At 37.0% G+C, this 14,853-nt stretch overlaps 1 long non-coding RNA gene across 1 annotated transcript in view; it reads left to right on the top strand.

Annotated features, from left to right (window-relative positions):
* Window positions 1-3,390: 3,390 nt before the first annotated feature.
* Window positions 3,391-14,853, top strand: part of LOC135711964 (uncharacterized) — an 86,900-nt gene continuing 75,437 nt past the window's right edge. The window contains exon 1 of the long non-coding RNA XR_010518516.1: window positions 3,391-4,673. This is a non-coding gene — a long non-coding RNA (uncharacterized LOC135711964). The remainder of the gene's footprint in view (window positions 4,674-14,853) is intronic.

Below are 14,853 nucleotides of genomic sequence, written 5' to 3'. Positions count from 1 at the left end.
TTTCCACTCTTGCATGGTATAATCTAGACGTGTAGAGGCCGGAAATCGATGATTCATGCCATTTTGGAATCCAAGATGGTGGCTTCCGGTTTTATGAAAAACTGTCAAATAGCCAACAATATGAATATTTTCGGAACCAAGACGACATGCAGAGGCCGGAAATCGATGATTCATGCCATTTTGGAAACCAAGATGGCGGCTTCCGGTTTTGCAGAATTTTGGAGCCAGCAGGTGATGATGACTTATTGGATAAACATCGATTTCAGTGACAAGGATTCTTCGTTCACTGTGTTTCATGACTTTGACTATTCGGTCAGCGACAACTTCAACCCCAGTTCCTGTTATGTTAAGTACTATCCACACACTTAGTTTTTTTCTACCAAGCTCGGCTGAGCAAATCTCGGCAGGCCATTATCACTTGTACCTGTATAACCTCTAGTGCTACATGCATTCCACAACCAAGTCACTGGAATCACATGTTGTTCAACATTGAATTTATGAAGTTCTTGTAAATGTAAGAAGATTAATTACAGATTATCGAAAAAAAAAAGTTAATTAAAATTTGTTACATAACATTTTTTTGAAACATTCACAAACCGGAAGCCACCATTTTGGATTCCAAAATTGCGTGAATCATCGATTTCCGGGCTCTACACGTCGTTCCCGTTCCGAAAATATCCATATCGTTGGCTATTTGACAGTTTTTCACAAAACCGGAAGCCACCATCTTGGATTCCAAAATGGCGTAAATCATCGACTTCCGGCCTCTGCATGTCATCTCGGTTCCAAAAATATCCATATTGTTGGCTATTTGACAGTTTTTCACAAAACTGGAAGCCGCCATCTTGGATTCCAAAATGGCATGAATCATCGATTTCCGGCCTCTGAATGTCGTCTCGGTTCCGAAAATATCCATATTGTTGGCTATTTGACAGTTTTTCACAAAACCGGAAGCCGCCATCTTGAATTCCAAAATGGCATGAATCATCGATTTCCGGCCTCTACACGTCGTTCCCGTTCCAAAAATATGTATGTACCCATGTTGTCCGGTGAATCCACTCGAAGTACACTTCCAAGTTTGTTTTTTTGGCTAAGTCCATTCCTCAGAAAACACTTAGAATGTTTTGGCTCTTTAACCGCGTTATTTAAAAAAAAAAACCGTGTAAAAAAAACCGCGTTATTTAAAAAAACCGTGTACAAAAATCCACGTTATTTCGAAAATCGTCGTAAAAAAAACCGTGTAAATAAACCCGTGTAAAAAAGACTGTGTATTTGTATGTTTTCTACATTTATCAAGAACATTGTTCACTTAAAAAACTGTTATAAAAAAGGTTATACTTAAAAATCTGAATTTAAAGGGGTTTCCAATAACTACTTTGCTGGAAAAACTAACCTTCTATCTCTTTTGTTTTTTTTTTTATTTTTTCACAGTATGCCATGACAAATATTGGTAATTGTCATAATATGCGCAATGTTTTTGTGAAAAATTCTTTTTTTTTGGATTAAGTCAACGGTTTAACCACAAAATAATTAAGTTCACCAAATTGGCATCTCCGACCACTGTGGGATGAGGCTACGGAACATAAATTGCTACATGCCAGCTAAATGCATGAATTGTGGTGATTCCTCTCACGCAAAGGACGGCTGTCCAGCGAAGGAAGATCCTAAGAAATTTAAATGTCCAAATTGTGGTGAAAACCACAAATCCAATGTTTGGGTTTGTAAGACTTACAAAACGATCCTACAATCTCGTTCAAAGTGACAGGTAGGAAACGCTCTACGTTCCCAACCAGGTACAAAATCCTCTGCTGTTAGAACGGTCAGCGAGGAACAAATTCTATATTCGTACCCGTAGGTACAAATATCACCCCTGCTTCAAATTTTTCATCTATACCTGATCCCCTCGCTGCTAACAATGTTCAGCGAGTAAATGGAGCTACCTATGCTGCTATTGCAGCGGGTAGAAATCTATTACTAACCAACGTAATTCTAACGGAAATTTTGACTTAGGAAGCATTACTGCCCCTAAAATGGAATTTTTACAGAACTCATTAATTGACATGATATACTCAAATGTAACTCCATGTTTGATGCTAATTTGCAAACAATATGGTCATGACTTTAAAATTCAGTAATGGACAGGGGGAACGACACTCATTTGGATGTATTTTTTCAGTCCACTAATAACTTGGAATTTTAAAAAAATTCAGAGGGATTCCACTCTGAACGCGAAGCAGATAGGTGTAAAATGGTGAAAAATCTGCTGCAAGGCAGCATCCATAAATTACGTACCGCTTATAGAGGGATAATGGGTCACTTTTATCGCTACGAATTATTACATAAGGGAAAGAGAGTAAAGCCTTGCGTTACTTTTTTTTTCCTTAATTTGTTTTTCGTCGATCTTGTTTTCCGTGCTGAGAACCAATGCTACCGCCGCCAGGGAAGCAGCTCCCACACCTGGACCCTACCTATCGACTTATCAACTCATGAACCAGACCCCAACGGCTTAATTCCCTTCCGAAGGAAGGTGTGATCAGAGATATTATGCCTCAGTCCCGACGGCGCCGACTGGGATTGAACTCAGGCCTGCTGGGGTGAGAGGCAATCACGCTTACCGCTACACCATTGGCGCCGCTATGGGTTCACTTATACGATTTATGACATAGGGGAGAGGGAGTAATGCTTTGCGTTACGTAATAAAGAGTTGTTTGTGTAAAGTTTGAAAAACAGGTCAAAAAATGTCATCACTAAATCTTGCTTGAAAATGGATAAGTTTTTATTTTATATTTTGAGTTTTTTGCGGAAGCTCCTTAGATTGACGAGAATACGTAAATTACCATACCTAGAAATAATAAAAAAAGATATAACCAAATAGATTGCATATAATATGGGACAGCAATGCGTATAACGACAGTATATTAGCCAATCAAATTCTACACACATCATCAAATCATCCAAAATCAACGGTCTCCAACGTGCGTCTGCCAGGCAGCGATTTTGCGCCAATTTGGTATTACAAGAGCGACTACAAATGAATTACACGTCTCTCAACCCCAAACTCCACAATAAATCGCTGCAACACTGCTGAATGCAGCTGATTTCCGTCGCACACCCCATGGAATGTTGCATACCACTATGCTGCTTCAATGTTCGGCTCTAATCCTCCCTCTCACTTGTCGCATAACCATGTGATACAGCATGATTAACCCTCGTGCGACAATCGGTTTACAGTGAATCTTTTCAACGCAGGCATCGGACGAAGCAGAGCAAATATGCGACCAAGCCACCCAACAACAGCAACAACAGCGACGGTGAGCGTTGCAGCAAACGGACGGACGGTTTCAAACACATTCAGCTTGAGGCAAGCATTTAGTACTGTTTTGCGCCTCGTACGGTGAACAACTCGCTCGTGTGTGGCATTTCCTAACAGTGTTGGACTGAAACCGTGTGGAACTAGCAAGCAAGGATACTGGAAAGGGGTTGAAGCATCCTGACCGACGGTTGTTTGGATCACTACTGGTGGACGAAAGGTGCTGCAAGCCTAAATTTGTTCGACTTTTTGCTCGTTGCAAATGAAAATATTGATCTAATTGATTTGATCGTAACCCGTACCCGTTCCTTTTGTATGGCGTGTAAAGCGGTGAAGAGTATCTGTTGTGTGTGATGCGCGCAATCAGTTAATCGAGAAAAAAATTATCAGCTTCCTGATAACGATTTATTTTCGATTAGAGTTCAACCGAAGATTTAAGTGTGTACACGTGAGTTAATAGAGGTTTATTTATACTGTTTTGGTGTTTTATCTAGATACATGTGAAAAAGTTGATTGATTACGGAAAACAAAAGTGTGGATTTGGAGCTTATATGAGCCACAACGAAGAAAAATAATTTACAATAGCGTCCAATATATACGAAGAAATATATAGGAAGATTTTCGAGTGAATGCTAAAAGAGTATGATGTGTACTGAAGATGATGAGTTTCTAGACGACAAGCGCATGCAATTGATTCATGTGGCCGATGCCGATGGCAGAGTTAAACTCAAATAAATGTGCATTAAGGTAATGTTAAAATGTTATGATGCATTCTTATACTGTTCAGTGAAGCTTTTTTTTTTGTTTTGTGTTTTTGTTAGGAAACTCATCGTGTAGTGAAAGATTATTTAGGTAGCCAGTTTCATACGTAATGAACTTTAGCAAAACGAAAGTTCCAACGGTGGTGCGATGCACTTTGCAGCCAACGGAATATACTGATTGGGAACCTTTGAAATGTGCACACAAAGCAGTGCTGAATCAGTGTCAAGTGAATAAAAACAATCATTGGGAAGATACAATTAATCAACCTCTTGTCACGCGCCGGAGACTACTGTATTAGTCGGAGTGTTAGAAAAAAAAAATCAGCGATAACAGAAGATTGTAATATAAAAAAAAAACAAAACGTCAAGAGGCGACTAGTGCATTTTGCAGAATAAAAAAAGGAATAACGAATTCTTTCATAATAAATTTCTCTATATTACTTCAAGTGGTGTGATTACAAAGATTTTTATATGTGTGTATCAACCTGTATGGAAATAACTCCCGCAATCTGGATCGGTGGCTATCTGTTCAGTAGCATTAACGAATGTGACATTTTATTAATACAAAATAAAAAGGTACAATGAGGCCAAATAAATACGATGTAAGTATCCCCATCTGTACCCTCAGCTCAATTGAAGTGCGTACTCATCATTCACCCCTCTTGGTGTTTCCTCAAAATCAACTCTTCGATCAAGAACAAGCTTCTAGCCGACTGGCGGCTGACTGGTTCGGATTTGGATAGAAGAGAGTAAACGCAAAGTCTCTCTGTATTTCCTGCCATTACCTTACATTGAAATCATTCGCCACACACATGCCACACAGTAATGAATACCTACCCCGATGAAATTTTAATTAAAACACATTGAGGGTAAATTTATCGAGTGGTGTAAATTCTTATACAATAGAACAGGAGAAAGCCGGGAATATGATGTACACGGTGGGTTAGATGAATAACCTTTGAGTTGAAAAATGTGATTGAGTAATTTTAAAATTTTGGTGTTATATTTATGAAGTCCAGAGAACCGTTAACCTTCAAATTGCATGACATTGGAATTATGTTTGTTCGTTTTTTTATCGTGGATACAAATTTGCCGTCGGCAGATGCCTCCGAAAACTCTTTTTGATTAACTCTTCAACCACCAAACCTAAATCACAGTTTTTACTATGTTTGTAATGTCTTCGGAAGTTATAAACGGATTTTTGATGTTTTATCTTATTTTAAAAGGTAATAGTTTTCGTTTTTTATAGTTTGATGATCGTATTGATCGGTTTGAAAGATGTGCTCGATAAATATTTTTTTTTAATAGGTCTTCTTCTTTGGCTTTATTACGTCCCTAAAGAGACATTACGACGGCTCTCAACAACACAGTTGAGCAGATAAATGCAAAAAAAAAAATGAATTTTTGAATCGACGTTCTCCGGTTTTCATGAAAATTTGCATATTTGTTTGGGCTATCATCCACATTTAACGGCGCCGGTGGTGTAGTGGTAAGCGTGATTACCTCTCACCCCAGCAGGCCTGGGTTCAATTCCAGTCGGCGCCGTCGGGATGTTCTGAGGCATAACATCTCTGATCACGCCTTCCTTCGGATGGGAAGTAAAGCCGTTGGTCCCCGGTTCATGAGTTGATGGGTCGATAGGTAGGGTCCAGGTGTGGGAGAGCTGCCTTCCTGGCACGTCGGTAGCATTGGTGCTCAGCACGGAAAACAAGATCGACGGAAAAAAACAAACCAAAAAAGGATCATTCACATTTCTGCTAAAATTCAGCCATTTTGAATCTTTTTTTTTTCAAAATGGCGTTTTCAACTTTTTTCAATAAATCTTAGCACAAAAAAGTCATTTCTAATCAGAGACAGAGAGTTGTAGGGAAATCTTTCCATGAAAAATTTACACGATATTTATTTTTAGTAATTTTGACAAATAACTAAAAAAATGATAAAAAACAATTGTCCTTGTTTTTTTAAAGTTTATAAAAATACAATTTTTTGAAATATGCTTTTATGCGTTTTTCACGGTTTGTGCCGCTGAGTTGCAATTCACACGGTATCTCATGCTGGAGATTTTCATGCATTTTCACATATTCACACTCACACTGGAAAAACATATTTTTATTCAAAACTCACGCATAACTCTCTCTCTGTTAGGTTTTCATCGAATAATGCATAATAAACACTAAGAATAATAAATAGCACCAACACAGGAAATCTCACCGGTGAACATTGCACAGTTCTGTTTTTCATGACAATACTCGTAGGCGAATAACCTCTAGAATGAGATTAGAGTTTTTGAGATTTTGAGATTTTCACAACACTTTAACATCATTTGAACCTTGCCTAGTATTTAAACCAACTGCAAAATAAACTTCACATCAGGATTCTATGTTAGCGTTTGGAATCGCATTTTTATTTTTATTAAATTTGTAAAACTTGCAATTTCAAAAAAGGATACTAAAATAAGGACACTTTAAACAGCATGGCTTCTCCCAATTGCAAGAGACAGAGAAATTCTAAATCATGTGTATTTAGAAACATTCTTATGCTACAATGCCTAAGAAAGAATCAATTGCATCATGTAGGTAACGGAAATAAATGGAAATATGATTTTCTCCGTCGGAAATAAAGATAAGGAAACTGGACATTTTCAAAGCATGATCTAGCATGTCAAAAATTATTGTTGCACAAATATAATCAAAGAGTTAGTTCAAATAATCATTAAAGTTGCTTTTGCAAAAAAAAATAACAGGTACAATCGGTAGAAGTTCTCAAAATACCAAAGAAAATCATTCGTTGATCATGCTTTTTAAAGTGTCGTTATATTAATTTGCACTAGACCATTATTCCGCAAAGAAAGTGAAATTGCATTCAGAATGCGCCACCTTCATGTCGATCACGATACTAATGTAATCGATCTTTCCTTTACCGATTTCTTTTGAACTGCGTACAGGGTCAAGAAATGTCAAAGAAAAGTAATTTCTTTAGCATTCCGTGTCCTATCCTGTAGCACGTAAAATCGTCATTACTTTTCAGTTGCGTATCAGGCTTCAAGAAATGCTAGGGAAAAGTAATTTCTTTAGCATTCCGTGTCCTATCCCGTAGCACGTAAAAACGTCATTACTTTTCAGCTGCGTACCAGGCTTAACTTGTTATTGTTTTATAATGCGTTGTCATGCAAAAAAGGTCTTTAATTAAAGATTTTGGTTCAGCGCTCGAAATTTCCAAAGCAGCTGTCAGTCGCGGCTGTCATTTTCGGTTGTCAAATATGACGCCAAATGCTAATTTTTCTCTGAATTGGCAATAAGGTGATCCAAGAGACGTTTCTCAGTGGAACTGACAGCTGGAAATCTAGATTGTGTGAGTGATGCTGAACGTAAACATAAACAAAGCAGAGATTCATATGAGAATAAACTGCCAGTTCTACTGCGATCTTTCAAAAATTCTTGGTAAACAAAAAAGTCAGCTGATTGCAATTGTCTCGTGGACAGCGTTATAGGCCGTTCAACCTCTTATTGTTTTTTTTAATTTGAATTATCTCTTTGACCTTTTTGTGTTGATAATTGATTTTAAATTTAACTGCACAACAGCTTAATAGTTCAAATCCAAAATGCAATGTGGGCGGAAGTGGAACGGAAACGGAAAGTTTGACAGTTGTCATAAATTACATCAAGATACCTAACCGAAGTCGTTTTGGTTCTAACTAGTTTTCAATCCGTAAAGTAGCCTTACTCAGATCGGGCTTTTCCGTTGCCGCTGTCGTCCCGCTTTCGCTATAATTGCGCTTGGACCTTCAATGTTCATGTCGTTTGTGCAACTAATAAATTATCACAATGCGATTTGCCTCCAAATAATATTACCATCAGGCACACCGTGCTATGGTATATGACAATGAGGCGCGTTTCAACAATATCGTCTCTGATGGGTAGTAATAGCAATGTGATGTTTCGTTCATATCCGTTTTTTGGAGAGCACGGTGTATACTTTTACTGTTTCATTTTTCCACTGCTATTCCTGCTTGCGAGTGCCGATCATCGTGGTATAAATAAACAATGTTTTCCGCGTGCGAAGGGCAGATGCAACCCCTATCACGGTGTCATCAGTCTGGGACGGATGTGATTTTTTTTTGCATCGATGAATGAAATAGCTATGGGCACCACGTTAGTCGAGATTTTTCCAGTGTCTAGTTATTTGTAGCAGTCAAGACAAATTTTTTGGAAAGATTTTTTTTGGTTTTCAAGTTAATAAGGGCGCATGTCTCGTTGAAAGTGTTACAATCCCAAAACGGATTATTGGGTTTATTTGTTCAAATTATCACACCCTTCTTCTTGATTGTGTGCCAAATTGAATTGTCATTCATTCTTTCGACGATAAATGATGTCAACCATTACAGACGTAGAGATGCATCCTTTCACCCTATTTAAGCCGGCTGACAAACAATATACAAATCCCACTTTCTAATTATTCCCATATATTACCGTAAGGCTAGAACGTATATACCGAACTGTTAAAGCCACCGGTGTGATGTTTTGCAGAACTAGTACGCAGTAGAAAATAATCCGCTACGGTTCGATCATCAAGAAATCAAACAGTCGCAGCGCAGCAACCGTTTGCAGTTGCTAATGAGCAATAATTTCCAAGATAAATGTACCATTTAGCAGCAACATTTAAGGTGACATTCGGCTCATGCACAAGCACCATGAAGTTTTATAACTCATTCACTTTGAGAGTATTTAATCGAGACAAAAATATTGTCGGGTATATGATTAGGTGAAGTGGTAATATAAATGAACGAGAAAATAAAATGTAACTATTGACTTTTTCGATTACGATATCGGAGCTAATGAATAATAAGTTTTAGGATAAACGATTAAGATGCATGATTTGTGAATGCCATGGGCCAGTCGTTTTCTATGTCTTAATTTCAGCTCAAACTGATTAATCTGATGGAGGCTTTCATAAAATATTTAGCGATTTTATTTTATTTTCTTTACTTTAGAGGTTTTTTACATAAAACCTGGGGCCACATTGCGCATCTCGGAACGAAACACTTTTGGCACGAATGCTTGTATGAAAAAGTTTTTCGTTTCGAGATGCGCAATGTGGCCCCTGGCTCATATTTGGGAACAGAAACAAGTTTTTACCTAGGAAAAGTTGAAATGTTATATTAGAATGCAAATGAAAAGGTTTGTTTTAATTTAATTATCAATTGGATCATTTTGTATGTAGATCCATGATTTTTCTAATTGATTAAATTATTAGAGGGACCTGACTTGAGGGCAGATGATATGTAGTGCTGATGTGTAACTCTTGTATGTCCAACTCTAATACCCCGTTCACACTATTACGTGATATAGGATATCTTGATATCAAACGTCATATATATTATTTCCAGTGATTCTGATATCAAGATAAGCTACACCACGTATCATAGGTTGTAATGTTAACGGGGAGCCGTAATGGTATGTTCGCACTACAGAGCTATAACATGTTACAAGGTTGTACGTCTTAAAGATGATTTTCTTGTTGAAAATTATTATAACACCCTTGTAAATCTGTAGCCTAAACAATGCATAAAGCTCCGAAATTCCGACATAAGTGGATTAAGATCCATCTATATGTACACTGTTAATAGTTGATTATCAATGCGTACCATACTCGTTGATTTTAACATGACCTTTTGTCGTCGTTAAAAATCATCACACATGTTTATCATGTTGCAAAGTAGACGTCATAATTAATAAAAAAAAATTGAATGTCCGGATTAACGAACTGTCCGGTATGCGGAGCATTACGGTCTAAAACGATTGTTGTTTCCTCGGATTTTTCAGTAGTCCATCTCCTATGTATGTCTCCTTTTATGTTCCTCGTATAAAGGTCTCTGCCCCTTCCATGTACGGTGAACCCGGTATTTCCGTGCTTCACCCGAGTCGTTCTGCTTCCTCATTACCTTTGATGTCACAGTAAGGTGCTTAATTCTGTAAACAGTAACTGCAATCATTATGGCCACCCTCCATTTTGACTCAAAACTCCAACATATGAGTCTGTGTTAAAAATGGTAAAGATTTATGAAGGTTTAGAGGTCACGCAAATGGTTTGAAGTTGGTTTACTTCGGAAGCAAATTATATTTCATAAATATCGCTCTTCGCAAAACTATCAGATTCTAATTGTCAAATCCCTGTAAAACTTCATATGTAGTTGCTAAAGTGTGCTTCAATCAGAATCCGGAGGTTAGGAATCAGCTCTTTCTAGGAATTGGATTGACGCATGAAAAATGGTAGTCAAAATGACGCTTGTTGTTGCACTTAAAAAAAATATTCAAAAATTATTTTGATGGGTTTCTGAGAGGTATGGATTAGACTGGTGCACATTCATATGGGTTTTTTTTTTATTTATTTTTTATCCGTTTTTCAACGACACAACCCCTAGATTTATGCCATTAGGTGAGAAAACCACTCTCTGAAAATTTCATCTCATTTGGATGCAACAAGAGCTGGCGCTTTTGATTTAAAATATATATGGAGATATTGGTTGAAATGTATTTATAAATAATATTCCTTCCCTCTTTCGTGCATAGAGTTGGTTCAGCAAACTCTATTAAGCTCAGAATTTCAGCACATACTATAAGTAACAACTTTGCTGAAGACAGCATCACGATTTATGTTAGTATTATGGAGATATTAAGTAATCATGTGCATTCTGCTCGTATATTGCAACAAAATATAAGCAGTTTAAGCAACGTATCAACTAGATTACCACAAACAATAAAATTTCATATTTTCCACAGGCCAACCTTCAGGCTTGTGTCTTTTGGTGCGATAACCACTATCTGAATGTTTCAGTTCTTTTTGACGTTTTCCCAGGCAGGCGCTTTTGGTTTAATGTTCAAATAGGAGATTTGGTTGAAATTTTCATATACAAAAAGAACATATAAGCGGCACCGGTGGTGTAGTTGTAAGCGTGATTACCTCTCACCCCAGCAGGCCTGAGTTCAATCCCTGTCGGCACCGCCGGGATGTTCTGAGGTATAACATCTCTGATCTTGCCTTCCTTCGGAAGTAAAGCCGTTGGTCCCCGGTTCATGAGTTGATGGGTCGATAGGTAGGGTCCAGGTGTGGGAGCTGCCTCCCTGGCGTCGGTAGCATTGGTGCTCAGCACGCACAAGATCGACGGAAAAAAAATCAAGGAATCAAAAGCACATACAGTGTATCTAAAAATTGAGCGTACACCTGAACGGGATTTTTTTTTGAAAAACTGTGAATAGATAGATTTTTGAAATGTTGGCTAGTGGTTGAACAACTATTTATTGATTTATCAGTATAGCTTTGGACTTTATTGGCAGAGTATGTATGAAGTTTGAGTAATTTCAGGAAAACAGTCGATTTTCAAGTTTTTTCCTAACGGGTGTTCAATAAAAAAAATGAGAATGATTTCAGTGCCGTCCAGCGCTTTTGTAAGAGCATCGCGACTAAGTTGTGTCGAACAGCTGACCAGGGCCCCTTTCCCAATATTCATTGACGTTTTTTGAAGAATAAACATTATGTTTTTAATAAAAAATACTGAATTCGTTGAAAATAAAATTTTTACTAGCTATATGACTGAAAAAATTCTCATTTTTTTAGTAGTTGGATTTTAGTAAAATTAGTGGCATCTTAAAGATTTTTATTATGACTACAGATTAGAAAAATTTCAATATTTTTGGCTCACTGTATTTCAAGAAAATGTGTTTTTTTAGGAAATTTAGTTTTTCTAAAATAGCTCTAACTACTTACTTACACACTCATCAAAATAAGCCCAATACTATACCGATAACCAATAAATGGTTGATGAGCCAGGAGCCAAAAAATTAGAAATCTATTTTTTTAAAGATGTGTTTGTACAGCTGTTTTCCTGAACTGTACGGACAGCTGTACGCTCAATTTTGAGATATACTGTATACATTCAAAAGCGAATATCTCAATAAAGTTAACTGGAGTCATGATGCAATCTACAGCAAAGTTGCTACTCATTAACTGAACTACATTTTTTGAAAATCTGAATCAAATCGAGAATAAGGAAACTTTTTTATGATCGATGGAGTTTAGGAGTGTTATTTATTCATCTATTTTATCCAAATTCCCCATACACAATTCAAACTAAAAGTGCCATCCCATCTTAGAACCAAATGAGCTGAAACTTCCGGATAATGGTTTCTTACCTAAAGGAACAAATCTAGGGTTTGGCCCGTGGAAAATTAGAACTTTTATTTAAATGGGCCAGGCTAGTATAGATGTTATTACTACGCAAGGGTCGTCCTCAATGCTGTGTAATTTAAATGTATGTACTATTTAACATAGAGCACACATTCCCTTAATCTATTTGTTTCAACAAGCATTTTCCTATGTTTGTGTCTAATTTTAAACAAGTTTCAATTTATATGCATAAATCCACTATGTTACATGACGTTAGAACATAAAGTTGTGTTCCATAGTCTGTTTCATGGTATGTTTGGTAAATATTATTCGCATTAGTCTTAAGTAAAAAAGATACTATTTGCACCAGTTTACTCATCTCGAATATTTTACTGTTCTTGAAAAGTCTATCTTTAATCATCAGCTGTCATAAAATGAAGACCAACGATTGTCCTGCAAATAGAGATAAGGGGATAATTCCCGTGCGGATGATTTAATTAGAGTCTTAATTAAAAGACATTGCCAGGAATATGCGTTGTACCTCAAATTGTACTTGGCACCAGTCCCAATCCAGAGAGCCGATCCGTAAACGTGCTGATAAAAAAAAAATTCCGCTTTGCCAGTATTTGGTTGCGTTAGGTCAGGTTTGTGCAATAAAATGCAATGAAAATAATAAATCCCAAAGCTCTTGCTCCATTTTCTTGCCGTTTGAGTGCCTAGCTCGCTCGAACCACATAAGCCTCGAAGTCTCCTCGACCAGAACTAATTGAAATATTTTGCGCGGTATTGTATGAGCCATGGTACCTGGCACCGGCTTGCGGCGATCACTGGCTGGCAAAGGATTTACGTTCTTATCAGGAGACATAATGAGTATGACAAATCGGATGATAAGTTGTAACAAAATCCGGCTGCTGTTATAAATACGACCCATACCCACTTGGATTATTGGCTGAAAGCTTTAGTTGCCGCCACTACATTGACGGTCAACCAGCCAGGTAGGGCAGGCATAGTGAAACGATGAAGCGAAGCACTCTTGAGCAAAAGAATGCGACATTTTCCGTTTGGAGGTTGGAGTGGATAATCGTCGTGACCGGACCACCTTGACGGTTGAGGCAACTGGAAAAATTCAAATTGCAAACGCTGCCACCTAGAAGGCTTCATTAACACAGTCCTATCAACTTGTTCCGTTCTGTTAAGAACTACGATTATGCAATTCTCGAATAACATTGCCAAAGGGCCAACGCACATCTGATATTCGATTTTTTTAAAATAAAACTTAGTAAGCAGGACGCGATATATGTCGTTACGGGTGTCGGGCCATTAGGTTGAACATCTATGGGCCGAATAGGTATTAAGACCAAATGAGTCATTATGCCGAATTTTTAAAAGTGATAGCTTAAACTTGGTGTATTATTTGGATACTCAATACGCAGGCATTTTGAAAAGAAAACCAAATCTCTGTCTGAGAAGGGATCTTTGGATAAATATAATATCTAAATCGCACAGTTAGATTTTTTTTTGTAATTTGGGAAAACTTCGTGCCCAAAAAAAAATCAAGCACTCTTTGAAAAAAAAACAGAATCCTGAACTTCTTCAAGAATCTGGGCATTAGATAAATTTGAAGATATTGATCATAGATCTGGATAGATTGGGTTCTGTTAGCTCATGTAATTTTAGCATGCTATTGTTTAAACCAAAAATTTTATTTTTTAAAGTATACAATTTGATTACTTTTGATCCAAATCAGATAATGTGATTGTAAAATCGTTTAAAACCTTCCGGTTCTAATTTAAAATCAAAATTTCTGGCCAGCCAGATGATATGAATTTTAACGTTTGGCCCGTGTTTTAAAAACGTTGGGCAGGCCTGTTACGGGAACTAATAATTGAAAGAATAAGTTTGCAATCAGCCGTTGTCCAATCTGGCAGCAGTAGCAGCACCTCTCGGTGTTCATTCGATCTTTCTCTGAGAGGCAATTAAAGTTTATTAAAAGGTTACAATAGTGTTTTCACTGCGCTCCAGAAAAATCCTTGACGATTAATATTACCGTTGGTACATATTTATCACTGATATTTCTCATTATTTTATCATAATATTTTTGTTGCTACATGGCATTAGAATGCATCGTATTTCACATATGCATATGTCTTTTCACAGCACAAATTATACATTAAAAAAACGCACTCGTGATAGTAAAATAAAGTATACAAGGTATCAAATATAAACAGTACCGATACAAATATATTGAAATTTTCAACTACAAACCGGAGCAGGGGTTTGAATATAAAATTACACGTTAAACACGTTCAAACTGGAATTTACGTATTCATGTAAACTTATATCGTTATTCGTTGAAAATTCTATTCATATCAATTGAACCTTCACTGCTCTGTAAAAACACAGATGCATGTAAAATTAAATGCAAATTATTGGATTATTAAATGTTTACGTGAAAACATTAAAGTTGTAGTGCTTATGTCTCAACTAAGGCCAGAAAATACATCAATGTGCCAAATGTAAAATTGCTCTTTGCAGCCATAAAATTACTCTTTGCAGAACATAAAAAGTTACACGGATAAACATATTTTGAAATTTTCAACTTCCAACTGAAGCAGGTTT

The sequence above is a fragment of the Ochlerotatus camptorhynchus genome, unplaced genomic scaffold (genome assembly GCF_037179485.1).
Source record: "Ochlerotatus camptorhynchus isolate MF236.1 unplaced genomic scaffold, CSIRO-AGI_Acam_v1.1 ptg000447l, whole genome shotgun sequence".
Lineage (NCBI taxonomy): Eukaryota > Metazoa > Arthropoda > Insecta > Diptera > Culicidae > Ochlerotatus > Ochlerotatus camptorhynchus.
Note: the sequence above shows the minus strand (reverse complement) of the source record. Positions and strands in the feature narration are given on the sequence as shown.